Genomic DNA, 18414 nt, shown 5'->3' on the forward strand with positions numbered 1-18414 from the left:
TTTGAACTTTTTTTTATTTTTTATTTTTTATTTTTTATCATAGCCTTATCTTATTATGTGATACTTGATAGTTGATTTGTTTTAACTTGATTACCATTATATTTTTCCTTGGTTAACTTTTTGACACAAAACTGCAACTAATAACAAAACGGATTGTGAGACATTATCCATCATTCCATCATTGCAGATCCAGATTCATATGAGGATGAAAAACATATTTTTGAATGGGCTTCAAAAGAAAGGATGCAGTACATCATGAACTATATGAAAATGAAACCACCTATGAGGAAACCATTGTGCACCCAAGCCTAGCTCATATTTTGGAAGCAGTGCTGTTCTGACAAATCCTAGTTTCTTAAAAAGACATTGCAGACACCGAATGGCGATATAATGAAATTTGGGTGTGGTCATCAGGAACTATATCAAAATGAAACCACCTATGAGGAAACCATTGCGCACCCAAGCCTAGCTCGTATTCTGGAAGCATTCCAGCATTTCGAGTTTTGGGCAAATCCTTGTTTCTTAAAAAAAAGTAGCTAAGAAATTGAGATGTTTTTCTTCCATTACATAAATGATATATATATATATATATATATATATATATATATATATATATTGTGTACAAAAACTTTAAAGATATGAAACATATTGGCAGCTTATATTAAGGATTCACTCACCTTTGATTATGGGGCGAGATAAATAAGAGATCTTTCGGTGGAGTGGAATCTCCAATTTGGGCTCTTAAATACAATATAGTCTCTTTTATTTTTTTTTGGGTTTTTGGGAGTAATTGTAATTGTACGGAGGACCTCTTGGATTTTGTGAAAGGCCTTTTGATAGCTTTTAATGATATATATTAATGACCTCTAGACATGTACTAGTAATACGTATCAAGTTGCATTGCGAAATGTTGCATTTTATGCTAGTGGCTATACTTGAACACAAAACTAGTTCTCTCTATGAAATTAGTCATGGGATTTTATGTAACTGTATTTTCTGCATTTATGAGAATGAAAATATTCCTTGATAGCTTTAATTACTTAGCTTTACTTACTCATCAAAATATATGTATTAAGGATCTCTAGACATGTAATATTTATCAAGTTGCATTGCCAAATATTGCATTGTATGCTAGCTATCCTTGAAACATAAAACTTAATCTCTCTATGAAACTAGTCAATGGGATTTTCTGTAACTTCATTTTCTGCATTTATGAGAATGAAAATGTTTCTCTTGTTGTGATCTAAAATCAATAGGTTTGGTAAAAAAAGATAGATTTTTTGACTTAATATAAATCGGTTATAGCTTGTATGTCTTTGCTAACTTGGGAGTAGGATAAAATTGTAAGTTTTAAGATTTAGAATCATAATTCTTTACAATTCAAATTCAAAGTTTTATAAGACCTACGTTTGTCAATTGATTTCCAGGAATCTCATTCCCAGATTCATTCCGACAAATCAGGTGTGGAGAGGAAAAGGGTTTGAATACAAATATGATGTGAAGAAGATATTGGATGACAGTGTGGAATGTGGAAGGCGACTTGGTGTCTTAGAGCCCTCAGCCTCTACTGAAAATCAATTGGTCACCTCAGCTTGAAGCTTTAGTGGCATTTATGAAATTTAAGCTTTGTTAATTTGTTTGGTCAATGTCCATTAGAGTCCTCTTAAAAATAGTACTATTTGCATCAAATTTACAACCACATAGATGCATTAAAGCGTAACCAAATCAGATGGTTGTAGCTGCTTCGGCTGTGATACTCGGTTCAAAAAATGATCTTTGCTTTCTTAAAGTGATTTTATGTAATTAAAAAACTAACAAAAATATGTGTATATATATATATATACACACACATAAATAAATATTAAAGTGATTTTATGTATTTATAATGACTTGGGTTTGACATTAGGTTCATGGGTGGACCGGAAAGAGGAAGCAGATGTGATTGTACAAAGCTCATGAAAGAAATTGTAGATCTGTAGGACCCTCATACTACCAGAGTGCAAATTTCTTATAGGCAGTTTTAAAAGCTGTAGGGTGTGAAGCCCCTCCAAATTTCTTTTGTTGTATTCTTCCATCATTGCAATGAATCTTACAAAAGGTTGGGATTCTTTATAATTTCTTTGATAATAAAGTCCTAGTTAGGCATTTGTGAAGATTACTCTTTGGAATGTGTGTGCCTGTTGAGGCAACTGAGATTCAGCTTTTAAGACGATATCCATCTCCTTCCACCATTGTTTCTCATAGACCCAGGCATTCCGAGCTTTCCAAATCTGCCAACATAAACTTGCTGCAATACCTTTCAAATATTTTGGAAAACCTCCCAAATTTTCCACTTGAGATCTCCACCAAGCAGCCCATTGATTGTGGCCGATCGTTACTTGCTCCATGCGTAAGATTGAGAGTCCATACTTGAACAGCTCTAAAGTAGCGACCAAGTGAGCGAGCAATTGACTCTGGCTCCTCCCCACAAGCAGGCACTACATACACCCAACAATTCTTTTCTTCACCAGATTTTCCATAACAGGCACCCTATTATGTAAACATTGCCAAAGAAAATGTTTGATCTTGGGTTTAACTTTTTAAGTTCCAAACTTCTTTCCATTGAATCTCTGTCCCATTGTTTTCAACTAAGATTCTAAGGCTAATAGGCCTCTCAAGTTGCTGAAAAGACATAGAAACTTGATACGTTGATTTCACACTAAAACTGCCATCTTTTGTGAAAAGCTAGCATTGTTTGTCATCCTTATTAGAGAGACTAATAGGAATTCCAAGAATCCTGGGCCAATCCTTTTCAATAAAATGTTCCTTTATCTTTGCCTCATTCCATTTACAACAAATGGAATCAATCAAATCGCTTACTTGAACAATTGGAGAAAAATGAGGGGTTTTTCGTAAACACAAAGGTAGCCCCCTTTTCCATAATCCATTTATCAGCCAACTCCTTTCTAAAGAACCTTCTGAGCACAAATGAAACTTTGCCATGCCCAAGAAGAATTTGATCCCAATTTTGCTTTTCTCCACCTGAAGCCTCCAACATTGTTTGGCTAAAAGATGATGGAGTTTGGTCCACCCCATCCAATGGATTTTACTTTTCTCTTCAGCTCCTGCCCACCAAAACTTTGAGATCCCCTTATCAATCCGTTCACACACCCCTTTAGATACTTTGAAACATGCCACTGAATAAGCCCCTGCAAAACACTTTTAATCAAAATCTCTTCCATCCAGTCACCTTACTTTTTATCTTTTGTTCAATGTAATTGAAGACAGCTTTTTTATTCTGCCCAAGAACCGAAGGCAGACCCAAATATTTGCCTTGCATACCTTCATCTCTAATCCCAAGTAAAGCACACAACTCTATTCTGGTACTTGGAGGAGTATTCTTACTGAAGAACAATGCGGACTTTTCCATGTTAAAAGCCTGACCTGATGCTCTTTCATACTGTTTCATAATATGAATAAGATAGAGAACTTCCTCTTTTGAAGCCCGACAAAATAATAAACTATCAGCAAAAAAACAGGTAAGATATCTTAGGTGCTCTGCGGCAAATTTGAACTCCTGAAATAAAACCGGAATGCAAGGCTGAAGACATCATGTATGACAAACCTTTGGCACAAAAGAGAAAGAGGTAGAAGGACAGAGGATCCCCTTGCCAAAATCCTCTGGATGGGATGATGAATCCATGAGGACATCCATTGAGCATGAATGAGTAGCTAACAGTTGGAACACATGTCTTCATAAGCTTGATCCATTGTTTGCTAAAACCCAATCTGAGCATACTTGCTTCAAGATAGTCCCACTCCACTCTGTCATACGCCTCGCTAATATCCAGTTTCAATGCCATAGAGAAAGTCTCCTCCTTTTTCCCAGTCCTCTTATTTTTCAGGAAATGATCAATTTCATGGGCGACCATTATATTATCAAAGATTAACCGACCTGGAACAAATGCTCCTTGTTCAGCCTGGATCACTCTATCCAACATCCGTTTTAGACGATTTGCCAATACTTTTGAGAAGATCTTATAAATCAAATTACATAAAGTGATAGCCCTGAACTGGGAGGGTTTTGTGGGATGAAGCAGATACCACATCATCATTGATAAGAGCAGGGACCTGACTAAGAAGTGCTGCAAAATCAGTATTGTTACCTGCCAGTACAACTCCTTAAAATACTGCTCAATAATACGAATAACTGAAGTTTCATCCTCACACCAGCGACCATCTTCGCTTTCAAGTCCCATAATGGAATTTTGCCTAGTCTTTGCTGAGTTTTTGAGTGGAAAAATCTTGTATTTCTGTCCCCTTCCCTCAACCTACCCTTGCTTTCTGTTTCCAAAACAATTCTTCTTCCTTCCTAAGATGGTTAATTTTATTTTCAGTTGCAGAGACTCTATGACTATCTAAATCAACGTCCTCATGCATAATCTTCAATTCAACTTCTGCTTCTGCAATTAGACGTTGTGAATTTCGAGATTGACTCCTGCTCTATTGTTTTAGCGCTGCTTTACAGTTGGATATCTTGCTTTTCAATTTAAACATCAGGGTCCCCGACTCGGTACATTTCCAACCTTGATTCACAACACTTCTACATTTGCACCCCTCCATGCATTAAAACCAATCGAAGTAGTTTTATATAGGGGTAAAATTGTCTTTAACTATTTTGGTTATCACCAATTGGCCGGACATGTCACATCTGTCCTTAATTGCAAAAATTTAATAATTCAAGGATATAAATTGTAGTTAGGGAGATAATTGCAAATGGCCAATCATTTGTTTCTCAACATCGTCTGAATAATTAATGTCAACAATTTCTTTTTTGTGGGTAAATTAAAATACTAAACTGTTGCAAAACCCTTTTGTATTATACAATATATTCAACGTACTAGTGTGTAATAAATTAAAGAGTCAATTGATATAGCATTACAAAATGCAGTGACGAATTTTTTTTTTTTTTTTTCTCTTCATAACGCGGTGACAATATATATAAATATATATATTTTGGTAAAATGGGTAAGCTTTATAAATGAATGAAATGCAAAAAATCTGTAAAAAAAACTCTTAAAGAGAAAAATAAAGCATTTAGGCCAACAAATTACAGAGAAGTTTTACACAGAAAAAACAAATTACAGAGAAGATAAAAAAAAAAAGAAGTACCAATTAAAACTAAACATAAGGACAAAAGGACTCCAACATTAAACCATATAGCTAAAGTCAGAAAAAAAAAAAAACTACCAGTTACTCAAGCGACATTGGTAATGCAGGAAAAAAAAGTGACAATGGTAATGTCTCCCCAAACATGTGTGGGATGGCAATGGGACGGTTTGCGGCGAGTTTCTCATTTTCCATCCCCGCCCCCATTTAATTTTAGTAACCCAAAAACCGCCCCATAACCGATTAAAATTTTACCCCCACCCCCATAACCGCCCCCGCCCCGCCATCACTTGCCCCGTCTCCACCCCGCCACAACCCCGTCCCCGATTAAATTTTAGAGTTTTTTCGGTTTCTTATTGTTACATAATCAAACTGTGAAAAGAGAATCAAAATAAAATTATGGATGATCTAACTGTGAAAACAAAACCTATGATAACAAAAGTAGAATCAATCTGTGAAAAGGTATAACTTGATACATCAATATATATATATATATATATATATATATATATATATATATATCATTGATCAGAGCTTTATGGCTAGAGAAGAAGAGAGAGAAGATGATGAGGGACTGAAGGAAGCCGCATGAGGGTGAGGGGATGAGAAGTGGTGTCGATTCGCTTCATCGCTCGACTGAGGCAGTGGAGATCTGAGGCCGGAGAACAATAGAGAGAAGATGAAGATCTGAAAATGGTGAAGGAGGTCGTATTACGTTGGCTTCGTTGCTCACTGACAGCTTCGTTCTCAATTAGAATGGCTCTCAAGCTCTATGTGGCTGCGCCTTAGAACTTAGAAGATAGGAATGCCTGAATAGGGTTTCCTAATAAATATATATATATATATATATATATATATATATATATATATATATATATATAATGAATGTTAATGGGGTAAATACAATAACAAGGCAGGGGTAAACTATAAAACTATTACTACTAATTTCATATCTAACCAGGGCGGGGGCACCCATCCCCCGCCCCCACCCCCACCCCGAAACCGGCGGTTTTTTTTTTTTTCAATTCCCATCCCCGCCCCATTTAAATAAACGATTCTCCAAACCCGCTTTAAACAGGGTGGGGGCGGGCTGTTCCCAAACAGGTCGGGGCAAATTGTTACCCCTACTCGTGTGTGTATTGTTATCTTATTAATGAACTTTATTTATTTGTTTGCTGGTGTTGTTTCAAATTGATTATTAAAGCATGATTTTGGAAAACATCATTTTGAATAAACATGAATTTGTTGTTTATGTATAGGACTGATTTGAAGCTTGAAGTGTTCTTCAGTTGTTTGACAACATTGATTTGAAAATGCTAGTCCATTTTTATTTAGGTATCAGACTAATTTACGAGGGCTAGAAGGAGTTACAAGTTTTTTCACCTGCTCTATTTTTTTTTTTTTTCTTTTCATGTGTGTATTGTTATCTTAATAATGAACTTTATTTATTTGTTTGTTGATGTTGTTTCAAATCCAGTATTAAAGCATGATTTTGGAAAACATCATTTTGAATAAACATAAATTTTGGATGAATGGTTGATCCTAACAAATGATTTTGAATTGCAATTCAATTATGTAATAATTCCAAAATTGATCAAAATGCCTTAAATTCTATTTTCATGCAATATATTGCTTTTACCTTTAATCATTTTGAATTAGGTTTTCTTCATTAATATCAATTTTTATTTTACAGGAAATGGTTCATTTAAGTTTTTCCATGGAACAAATGAACTCCTTCAGCGATTATCTACCTGCAAATGAACTAGGGAGGGAGGGTTTGGTCCAGTTTATGGGGGAAGGATGGCTATAGATGGACTGGAGGAACATGATATAGCCATTAAAGTCTATAAAAGGGCGAATGACACTGAAGAATGGGAGACTCTGTTGGCACAATGGGAGGTTTGCTACCTCGGTCCTTGAGAACCACAGAATGAATATGTATCTTTTCCCCAATATCGTTTATCTATCTAATTCAGAAACCTAATTTGCTCTCTTTCTATTACATTGCATGAATCACACACAAACACCTCATTTCTTTTTTGTCTTATTTGTGATCACACAATCTGATTCTATTACCAGATTGGTTTCTAAGTCGATTTGACTAGAAAAAAAATAAATGAATCATTACTGTGGCCCATGTTTATCCTCCATGAAAACCCTCATCTAATCCCTTGTTTAATAATCTCCGTGCTACTTTTGCTAGCGCGCACACTCTCCTCCATGTCACAGAGATAGGGATGGCAATGGAGCGGTTTGGGGCGGGTTTCCCATTCCCCATCCTCGCCCTCGTTTAATTTTAGTACCCCTAAAACCGCCCCCATAATCGATTAAAATCTTACCCCCACCCCCATAACCGCCCCCGCCTCGCCATCACTTGCCCCGTCCCCGCCCTGCCACAACCCTGTCCCCGATTAAATTTTAGGGTTTTTCGGTTTCTTATTGTTACAGAAAGAGAATCAAAATAAAACTAGGGATGATCTAACTGTGAAAACAAAACCCATGATAACAAAAGTATAATCAATCTGTGAATATGTATAACTTGATTCATCAATCAATGTATATATATATATCATTGATCAGAGATTTATGGCTAGAGAAGAAGAGAGAGAAGATGGTGAAGGACTGAAGGAAGCCGAACGAGGGTGAGGGGATGAGAAGTGGTGTCGATTCGCTTCATCGCTCGGCTGAGGCAGCGTAGATTTTAGGTCGGAGAACAATAGAGAGAAGATGAAGATCTGAAAATGGTGAAGGAGGTCGTATTACGTTAGCTTCGTCGCTCACTAACAGCTTCGTTCTCAGTTAGGATGGCTCTCAGGCTCTGTGTGGCTGCGCCTTAGAACTTAGAAGATAGGAATGTCTGAATAGGGTTTTCTTATAAGTGTATAATATGTATATGTGTATAGGGATGGCAATGGGGCAGTTTGGGGCGGGTTTCCCATTCCCCATCCCCGCCCCCGTATAAATTTTAGTACCCCCAAAACTGCCCCCATAATCGATTAAAATCTTACCCCCACCCCCATAACCGCCCCCGCCCCGCCATCACTTGCCCCGTCCCCGCCCTGCCATAACCCTGTCCCCGATTAAATTTTAGGGTTTTTTCGGTTTCTTATTGTTACAGAATCAAACTGTGAAAAGAGAATCAAAATAAAACTAGGGATGATCTAACTGTGAAAACAAAACCCATGATAACAAAAGTAGAATCAATCTGTGAAAATGTATAACTTAATTCATCAATATATATATATATATATATATATATATATATATATATATATCAGAGATTTATGGCGTGAGAAGAAAAGAGAGAAGATGGTGAAGGACTGAAGGAAGCCGCACGAGGGTAAGGGGATGAGAAGTGGTGTCGATTCGCTTTATCGCTCGGTTGAGGTAGTGGAGATTTTAGGTCGGAGAACATTAGAGAGAAGATGAAGATCTGAAAATGGTGAAGGAGGTCATATTACGTTGGCTTCGTTGCTCATTGACAGTTTCGTTCTCAGTTAGGATGGCTCTCAGGCTCTGTGTAGCTGCGCCTTAGAACTTAGAAGATAGGAATGCCTGAATAGGGTTTCCTTATAAGTGTATAATATGTATATATATATATATATATACATAATGAATGTTAATTTGGTAAATACAATAACAGGGCAAGGGTAAACTATAAAACTATTAATACTAATTTCATATCTAACCGGGGCGGTTTCGGGGCGAAGGTACCCATCCCCCGCCCCCGCCCCCGCCCCCGCCCTGAAACCGGCGGTTTTTTTTTTCTTTTCAATCCCCATCCTTGCCCCATTTAAATAAACGGTTCTCCAAACCCGCTTTAAATAGGGTGGGGGCGGGCGGTTACCAACAGGTTGGAGTAAATTGCCACCCCTACTCGTGTGTGTATTGTTATCTTATTAATGAACTTTATTTATTTGTTTATAGGTGTTGTTTCAAATTGATTATGATGCATGATTTTGGAAAACATCATTTTGAATAAACATGAATTTGTTGTTTATGTATTGGACTGATTTGAAGCTTGAAGTGTTCTTCGGTAGTTTGGCACCATTGATTTGAAAATGCTTGTCCATTTTTATTTAGGTCCAGACTATTTTACGGGGGCTTGAAGGTGTTACAAGTTTTTCCACCTGCTCTATTTTTTTTTTTTTTCTCTCTCTCTCTCTCGTGTGTAGGGATGGCAATGGAGCGGTTTGGGGCGGGTTTCCCATTCCCCATCCCCGCCTCCGTTTAATTTTAGTACCCCAAAACCGCCCCCATAACTGATTAAAATCTTACCCCCACCCCCATTACCGCCCCCGCCCTGCCATCGCTTGCCCTATCCCCGCCCCGCCACAACCCCATCCCTGATTAAATTTTTGGGTTTTTCGGTTTCTTATTGTTACAGAATCAAACTGCGAAAAGAGAATCAAAATAAAACTATGGATGATCTAACTGTGAAAACAAAACCCATGATAACAAAAGAAGAATCAATCTGTGAAAAGGTATAACTTGATGCATCAAATATATATATATATATATATATATATATATATATATATTTCATTGATCAGAGATTTATGGCTGGAGAAGAAGAGAGAGAAGATGGTGAAGGACTGAAGGAAGCCCCATGAGGGTGAGGGGATGAGAAGTGGTGTCGATTTGCTTCATCACTCGGCTGAGGCTGTAGAGATCTGAGGCCAGAGAACAAGAGAGAGAAGATGAAGATTTGAAGATGGTGAAGGAGGTCATATTATGTTGGCTTCGTCGCTCATTAACTGCTTTGTTCTCAGTTGGGATGGTTCTCAGGCGTGGCTGCATCTTAGAACTTAGAAGATAGGAATGCCTGAATACGGTTTCCTTATATATATATATATATATATATATATATAATGAATGTTTGTTTGGTAAATACAATAACAGGTAAGGGTAAACTATAAAACTATTAATACTAATTTCATATCTAACCGGGGCGGTTTCGGGCTGGGGGTACCTATCCCCCGCCCCCGCCCCGAAACCGGCGGTTTTTTTTTCAATCCCCATCCCCGCCCTATTGAAATAAACGGTTCTCCAAACCCACTTTAAACGGGGCAGGGGTTGGGCGGTTCCCCAACGGGTTGGGGTAAATTGCCACCCCTCCTCGTGTGTGCATTGTTATCTTATTAATGAACTTTATTTATTTGTTTGCTGGTGTTGTTTCAAATCGATTATTAAAGCATGATTTTGGAAAACATCATTTTGAATAAACATGAATTTGTTGTTTATGTATTGGACTGATTTGAAGCTTGAAGTGTTGTTCGGTTGTTTGACAACATTGATTTGAAAATACTTGTCCATTTTTATTTAAGTACCAGACTAATTTACGAGGGCTTGAACAAGTTTTTCCATCTTTTTTTTTTTTTCGTGTGTGTATTGTTATCTTATTAATTAACTTTATTTATTTGTTTGCTGGTGTTGCTTCAAATCAACTATTAAAGCATGATTTTGGAAAACATTATTTTGAATAAACATAAATTTTGGATGAATGGTTTATCCTAACAAATGATTTTGAATTGTAATTCAATTATGTAATAATTCCAAAATTGATCAAAACGCCGTAAATTCTATTTTCATGCAATATATTGTTTTTATCTTTAATTATTTTGAATTAGGTTTTCTTCATTAATATCAATTTTTATTTTACAGGAAATGGTTCATTTAAGTTTTTTTATAGAACAAATGAACTCCTTCAGCGATTATCTACCTGCAAATGAACTAGGGAGGGGAGGGTTAGGTCCAGTGTTATGGGGGAAGGATGGCTATAGATGGACTGGAGGAACAAATGGGAGGTTTGCTATCTCGGTCCTTGGGAACCATAGAATGAACATGTATCTTTTCCCTAATATAGTTTATTTATCTAATTCAAAAACCTGATTTGCTTTCTTTCTATTACATTGTATGAATCACACACAAACACCTTATTTCTTATTTGTCTTATTTGTGATCACACAATCTAATTCTATTACCAGATTGGTTTCTAAGTCAATTTGACTAGAAAAAAAATAAAAATAAATCATTACCGTGGCCTATGTTTATCCTCCACGAAAACCCCCATCTGATCCCTTGTTTAAGAATCTCCGTGCTACTTTTGTTAGCGCGCACACTCTCCTCCATGCCATTAAGATATGGATGGCAATGGGGCGGTTTGGGGCTGGTTTCCCATTCCCTATCCCCGCTCCCGTTTAATTTCAGTACCCCCAAAACTACCCCCATAACCGATTAAAATCTTACCCCACCCCCATAACCGCCCCTGCCCCGCCATCACTTGCCCCATCCCCATCCCACCACAGCCCCGTCTTCGATTAAATTTTAAGGTTTTTCAGTTTCTTATTGTTACAGAATCAAACTGTGAAAAGAGATTCAGAATAAAACTAGGTGATGATCTAACTGTGAAAACAAATGTGATACCCCCTAATTTCAGAACACGGGTTGATCAAGTCCGCGAACAAAACCAGGGGATATCAGAACAATTAAAGTATTTAAACAAGTACAGAATACAAAGATGAATGATAAAGAATAAATAAACCGCTGAAGAAACTAATAAATAAATATTAATTGATAATTCTCCAACAATTACAATTCGGAAATCCAGTAACTCAAGGACCCCTTAAAACATTATTCAATAATCCAATACTACTTAAAAGTACACAAGATGAATAGATGAATGACAGTCTCCCAGCTGTGGATCCTCAACCTCGAGACTGGAACCTCTAATAACCTGAAAAATAAATCGTGGGTTAAACCCTACGAACAAGTTTTCTCTATCAGACCTCTGAAAACAAATAAGTAGATCATCTCGGATCAAAATCAAACCTAATAAAGTTTTAAGTTTAATAAACAATGAAACATATATGTATAAATAATTATATACAGTATAACATTCCCTTCCATTAATAGTTTCATTAATTTTTAAAATCATTAAACCATGATTAAACATAATCACACCTAAACCAACTCAAAACTCCTTCTCTTTTAAAGAGAAACCCCTTTAACTTTAACTCCATTTTAAATAAATATTTAATCATTTAAATAATAAAATATAATACAAGAAAAATTATATTTAATCCAAAAGCCAATAATGAATTTAATTATTTAAATCATACTGCCAATACCTAGGCTTTGACAAATCATCCATGTCTCTACTAATATTATTTTACTAATATATATAAAATAATACACTAACATGTAACTACTAGATTATTCTAATTTAAGAATATCTAATCCTAATCTAACTTATACATACAATAACCGTAGATATAATTTAAACATCTAATACCCATAACCATTAACTTATGCTTTGGCAAATCAACCATACCATTATAAATATATTTATTTATATATTGGCAACTCAACCATGCCTCCTTAAGTATATATATTTATACTTTGGCAATTCAACCATACCTCCATAAGTATATTTATTTATACATTAGCAATTCAACCATGCCTCCACAAGTATATATTTTATACTTTTAAACTATCAACTCATTCATGCTTCCTATGTATGTATTTTATTCATACAAATACTTAGGCAATATATTTACGCCTATGACAACTTATTTATGCTTACAACTTAACTATGTATTAGCTTTAAACTTGACAGTAAGCTAATTCATACATAAACATCTCCGGTAAATTATAAGCATATCACAAATTTGCTAACCAGCCTCTCCAGATATATCAAATAAGAATAATAATAATAATCTTAATTGATATATATATACATACACATATATTATATAATATATAAATATGTATAATACCATCCATAATAATTTTTTATTATTTAAATCATATATATACATATATATCAATATATATCTATATATATACATACACATCCCTCCATACTTATCCTAAGCAATTAAACCTTATATACACATGTATACATACATACATATAATATATATATATATATATATATATATATATATATATATATATACACATACACTTCCTTCCCTAATAATATATTAATTTAATTATATTTACGCAATTTAAATGCTACTAAATATCGTCAGAAATAGTTTCCCATAAATACTCCATCTCAGTAAATAATTTTTCAATACCGTCTCACTAAAACGTAAATACCTCCTAGTATGATGGGAATCTGATAATAAAATTGGTACCATTGAAAAGAGGACGAAAAATTCTTAAATTTGAACTCAAGAATGACCCAATTTCGATTTAAAATGACTGAATTATAACCGTTTCAATTTAGTGTCACACAATGGATCAGCACGCGCGCCCACGCGCTTTTCACGCACTTGCATGCACCAGATCCAAGTTTCCATGTGTACTGCGCGTTCTGATTGGCTGGAGTTTTCAGTTACTGTGAGCTCGCTTACACTAGATTATTCCTTTGTTGACTAGACCACATCTACGGTCCGGATGCACATGCGTACCCTTTTCCATACACCATAATGCACCGAATCATTTTACTTATATTAAATTAATCCAATGGCCTAAATTAGGGTGTTTAACATCTTATCATGTGCCGCAATGCACCGGATTATTCCACCTAAAATTAAATAATCTAATGGTCCAGATCAATATGTGTACCACAATTCCATGTGCCGCAATGTACCATATCAATCCACATAAATTCAACTAATCTAATGGCCCTGATTGGCGGGTACAACATCTTCCCATGTACACGCCCACACCGAATCACTTCCCTATTGAGCCGCTGCTCCACAGACGGTCCATCTATTTATAAATAATATATATATAAAAAATTTTGTACCCAAAACGAATAACAAAATTGTTCTTTATTCTACATCCATTATAATTTTATTGATTCATTTTCATCTTCACAGCTTCAAAATGTGCAAGCTTACCTCTTATATAAATAATTTTTGGGGGTGTGCGTGAACCGCCGCGGGGGGGGGGGGGGGGGGTGGGGGGTGGGGGGTGATTTTATATAGCAACTCCTGCTGATTGTGACGGCTATGACTGGACAATTGTATGATGTCCATGACATATCAATATTGTGTCTGTGTTGTGTATGCAATGTGTGCCTAGTGTGTCTATATAGCTAAATGGCAAAAAAAATTAAAACATGATTTTTAGGATATTCAACATGGGTGGAGCCATATCCTACTACGGGTTTGTTGGTTGAGTTAACTCAACCCAAACTGAGGTTGAGTCGCGATAGGTTTTTCATTGTCTAAGATGAGCTTGGATATATGTCTCTTAAATAGATCTCATTTCAATTTAGGCTAAGGTTGAGAGATGTGCAACCTGAACTCGAGCTATTATAATAATTTTTAGGGATTATTACATATAAATGGTGCTAATGACCCATATTTACCATTTAATGAAATCAAAGTCTCAGAGTTTCAAAAAAATGAAGTTGACAAAAATGCTGATATAGACATGGAAAAACATCTTTTACCCTCACTGAGGTACCACTTTTAGACTCATAGGTACCATTTTTTGTGCACGGAAGTACCACTTTTTGTGCATCAGGTACCACTTTTGTTTTGAGCATAGATGTACCATTTTTATTCACATAGGTACCACTTTTTTGTGCATTAGGTACCATTTTTTTGTGCAACACAAAAAGTGGTATCTAATGACAAAAAATGATACCTGCACGCACAAAAAATGGTACCTATGTGCTTAAAAGTGATACCCCAGTGAGGGTAAACAGTGTTTTTCCATGTCTTCATTTTTTCGAAACTATGATAATTTGACTCCATCAAATGGTAAATATAGGTCATTTGCACCATTTATATGTAATAATCCCTAATATTTATTATTTTATTTTTATATAAGTGATAATGTTTATTATTTTCTCATTGTATTTAGAAGATTAATGTGAAATGGCAGCCATATTTCAATATAGTAAATTCTTAAACTCTATAGGCGAGCATTAACGCCTGTTACTTAAAGGGGAGGTAAGTGTAATTATCCAAAACATAGGAGAGGTCCGTGTATTTTTCACTAACTAGATCACCCTAAGAAATAACAGAATACCTCTCAAGTTGTGGGAGGATTTTTTTAGCGTCTAGGATCTTTTACTCTATAATGTGAAAAGTTACACTTATTAGCTTCTTTATGGTGTCAGTTATGATGCTTGATAAAATCATTCAAGGCGAGCATTAAGCGACACTGTACATCTTTTTTGTAATACATTTTAACGTAAGAATAATTTTCCAAGTTTTTAGTTCGCTGCGAAATCCAAGAGAGAGGTTCAAATATAAATGTTCAAACCTCTGACATTCAGCAATGCAGATTCAACTAAAAAGAGCGGTCGAGAACAAATTTATGATTATGCAAAAAGTCTTTTCCATTTATATGGTTAGATTTTCACTTCTCATTTCTCTTTTTTTTTTCACCCTCTCATATAGCATAATCTTTAGTGATTGCAAAATTTCATAAATAATATGTCTCATGGTGAAGAAGGCAATAACTTATCTATCTAACAAAAAATTGTAAAACAAACATCAAATTGACATACCAGAAGCAGGAATCCTCGGATCAATATAACCAAAAGATCCAAGCAATAACCTGTTCGGGGCGCTACTCTTATCACCAAGAACTCCACCAGTAAGCATACCAAAGTCAAATACTATTGGATTGTAACCCTGCATTTCAGGATAACATAATGTCATGTAAATTTCTCAAGATACTTTTCTTCAAAATGAGTTTCGTGCAAAGCTAGGTACGGTGAACACGTAGACAGCAAAATCAACCTGATCAAGCATTATATGTGCAGCATCAATATGCGAACAATGTATTCCGGTGATTGACCATGCAAAAGCTCAAGCAAACGTGCAAATCCAATTGCCACCTTGATTCTTTGGAGCCAGGAAAAACTATCTACACCCAAAAAAAAAAAAGTGTTGGTAAATAACAGAAACGAAGAAACTTTCTTAATTACATTAACATACCTGCTGCCTGCAGCAAATAACCACCACACCGTGTACTGGTTGCAGCAATTAATTGAATATATCCAATAAGGTGCAAAACTAAACAAATTAACTCCTAATCGGATCAGCTTAAGACCCAGCTTAAGAATTAATCGGATATTGACTGCAAGGCAAAGCTATAAATGTCATCTTAGATCACGATATGATGAACAACAGAATAAGTTCGTATTGCGATCATGGTTATTATTCTGCAAGTATTGTTTCGCCCCCACAAAAACTCTCCAAACATAAACTGAAAATTTTGATCTATATGCACAACAAAGTGATACATGATAAGATAAAATCTAGGTGTAACAAAAGAATCAAAGTGAAAAATGTTTTAATACCTTTAACTATGAGATTACGCAATGTATCCAAAGGATTAAGATCATAAACAACACACAAAAGACTATCTTCACAGCAGTATCCCATCAACTTGGCCAAGTTTGGATGATGGTTGACACTCGGCTCTTTTAGAAAAGTACATTCTGCCTGGGAAGATAGAAACACATCATAGAAAACTACAAGAACAACATATATAACCTACAAAATTCAAATTAAGATTATTGAAACACGAAACTGGGGAAAAAAATCAAAAACAAAAATTGTTATTACCATCAATTGGGAACGATTTTCATTCTTGCCAACAAAAAGTAATCCTCCCTCTTCCCAGATCTTCACCGTCACATCCTGACCTTGCTGAGTCTTTCCTCAGAACACTCTGCCAAATTGGGTTTCCCCAATCAGGTTTGTTTCGCTAAAATTATCGGTTAAATCTTTTAACTCCTCAGGAGAACATTTCCTAAGATCCAATCCTTCTCCTTCCATTGCTGGACCTATTCCAGTTTTGTATGGCAGAATATAAATGGTCAGACAAAGTTTCTTTTCATATGAACCATGTGAAATCAATATACTCACGAATACATCCTACATTTTTTTGTGTATAAATTGCATCATTATGAGTAAAATCACATCAAACCAAATTTATTAGTATACACGCACACAGATATGAAGCCAATCCAAACACCAATTTGAAGATTTTGAGTACTAAAGTTGTCTAAACTGGTTCAACCAATATAGAACAATCTACAAAATCATTAAAGCTACGTTGGCAGTGAGAGAGCAATACCCTATAACTGAAATTGAAGACAATATCAGTCCACAATACGAATTAGATGTTCCCCAATTTCAGTTCCAAGGCATGAATTCCCTGGCGCCAAACAATGAAATTTAAATGAAACAAGGACAACACAGAAATCAGAACCATGAACGATTAATCAAACCAGGATTTGGGATACAATAGATGATCAGGTAACAATGACACAAGGCGATCACGGTCTGCACTTCCCAATGAAATTTTAATAATAAAAACAAAAATTATATATTAAAACGAAACTGAAATTTTCAAATTGATAGAATATTTTGGATTCTACATGCAAACCTACATATTAAATGGGGGAAACAAAAGATTCTCACCTTCAATTAGGATTAGGTCTTCTCTCTCTCTACGCCCTTCCTTCCAGACTAAGCTTCTGTTTGATTTCGAGCCAAAACACACACTCGGTTCCTATGGTGTGTGATAACCAGGGTTGTGATGTGTGCAAGAATCTTTGGGCCCGCCTCAGACAGAGAACGTTGGGCCCAATCCACTTCACTCGAACAGCCCAATTAATCTGAAAGGAGAAGAGAAAAAGAAAAGAAAATAAGAGAAAAAACACACCAAGTCCTTTGGTTTTGATTATTAAATGACGCAGACAATCTCAAAAAAAAATAATAAATAAATAAAGAATATTTGAAAAAAATTATTGTTGATTTCACATATATTTTAAAATAAATTTTGCAGCCAATATCCTCATTTGACAAATAATTTCCTAAACTATAGTAAATGTACAATTTTCAAAAGTATTGGGAGGCTATGTTTAAATAGACTTAGGAGCTAAGTCACGCAATTCTTCTCAACATGTGTCGCTCTCACGTTCCGAGCGCGCTCCCGCTCTCACGCTCCGCACTCACTCTCGGTTAAATTTTCACTGTTTATGTCTTTATGACTTAATTTTGCCACTCTCACGCTCGCGCTCTCAAATTCACTTGCGCTCTCACTCTCGCTTTATGTGACTTAACTTATGAGTCATATATTATAAAGTAATCTATTTTAAAGTTTAATTTTTTAATTTAGTTGAATTAGACAAAATAATTACATATAGATTGAGAATAATTATTTAAGTTTAAATTTCCCCACCTTCTGATTTTAAAATACTAAATTATCCTTCAAAATTAAATAATATATTCACTCAATAAATCAGCAAAATAACAAAACTCATTAGGAATTCCACAT

The 18414-nt window shown here is 35.4% G+C and overlaps 1 long non-coding RNA gene across 5 annotated transcripts; it reads right to left on the reverse strand.

Moving 5' to 3' along the window:
* Positions 1 to 11669: 11669 nt before the first annotated feature.
* LOC132274498 (uncharacterized) lies at positions 11670 to 17637 on the reverse strand. 5 transcript variants are annotated; one of them, XR_009470444.1, is made up of 7 exons: positions 17556 to 17637; positions 17209 to 17289; positions 16695 to 16915; positions 16427 to 16571; positions 15864 to 15990; positions 15629 to 15755; positions 11670 to 11884 (listed from the first exon to the last, which is right to left on the reverse strand). It is a non-coding gene; the product is annotated as an uncharacterized LOC132274498 (long non-coding RNA). The 5 variants fall into 5 exon arrangements; XR_009470441.1 differs by having other exon boundaries at positions 15864 to 16571; XR_009470445.1 differs by having other exon boundaries at positions 11670 to 11910; positions 15864 to 16571.
* Positions 17638 to 18414: the final 777 nt, after the last annotated feature.

Source organism: Cornus florida, unplaced genomic scaffold (assembly GCF_030987335.1).
Source record: "Cornus florida cultivar Cherokee Brave unplaced genomic scaffold, ASM3098733v1 CherokeeBrave_3.0.0_Hap2_Chr09, whole genome shotgun sequence".
NCBI lineage: Eukaryota > Viridiplantae > Streptophyta > Magnoliopsida > Cornales > Cornaceae > Cornus > Cornus florida.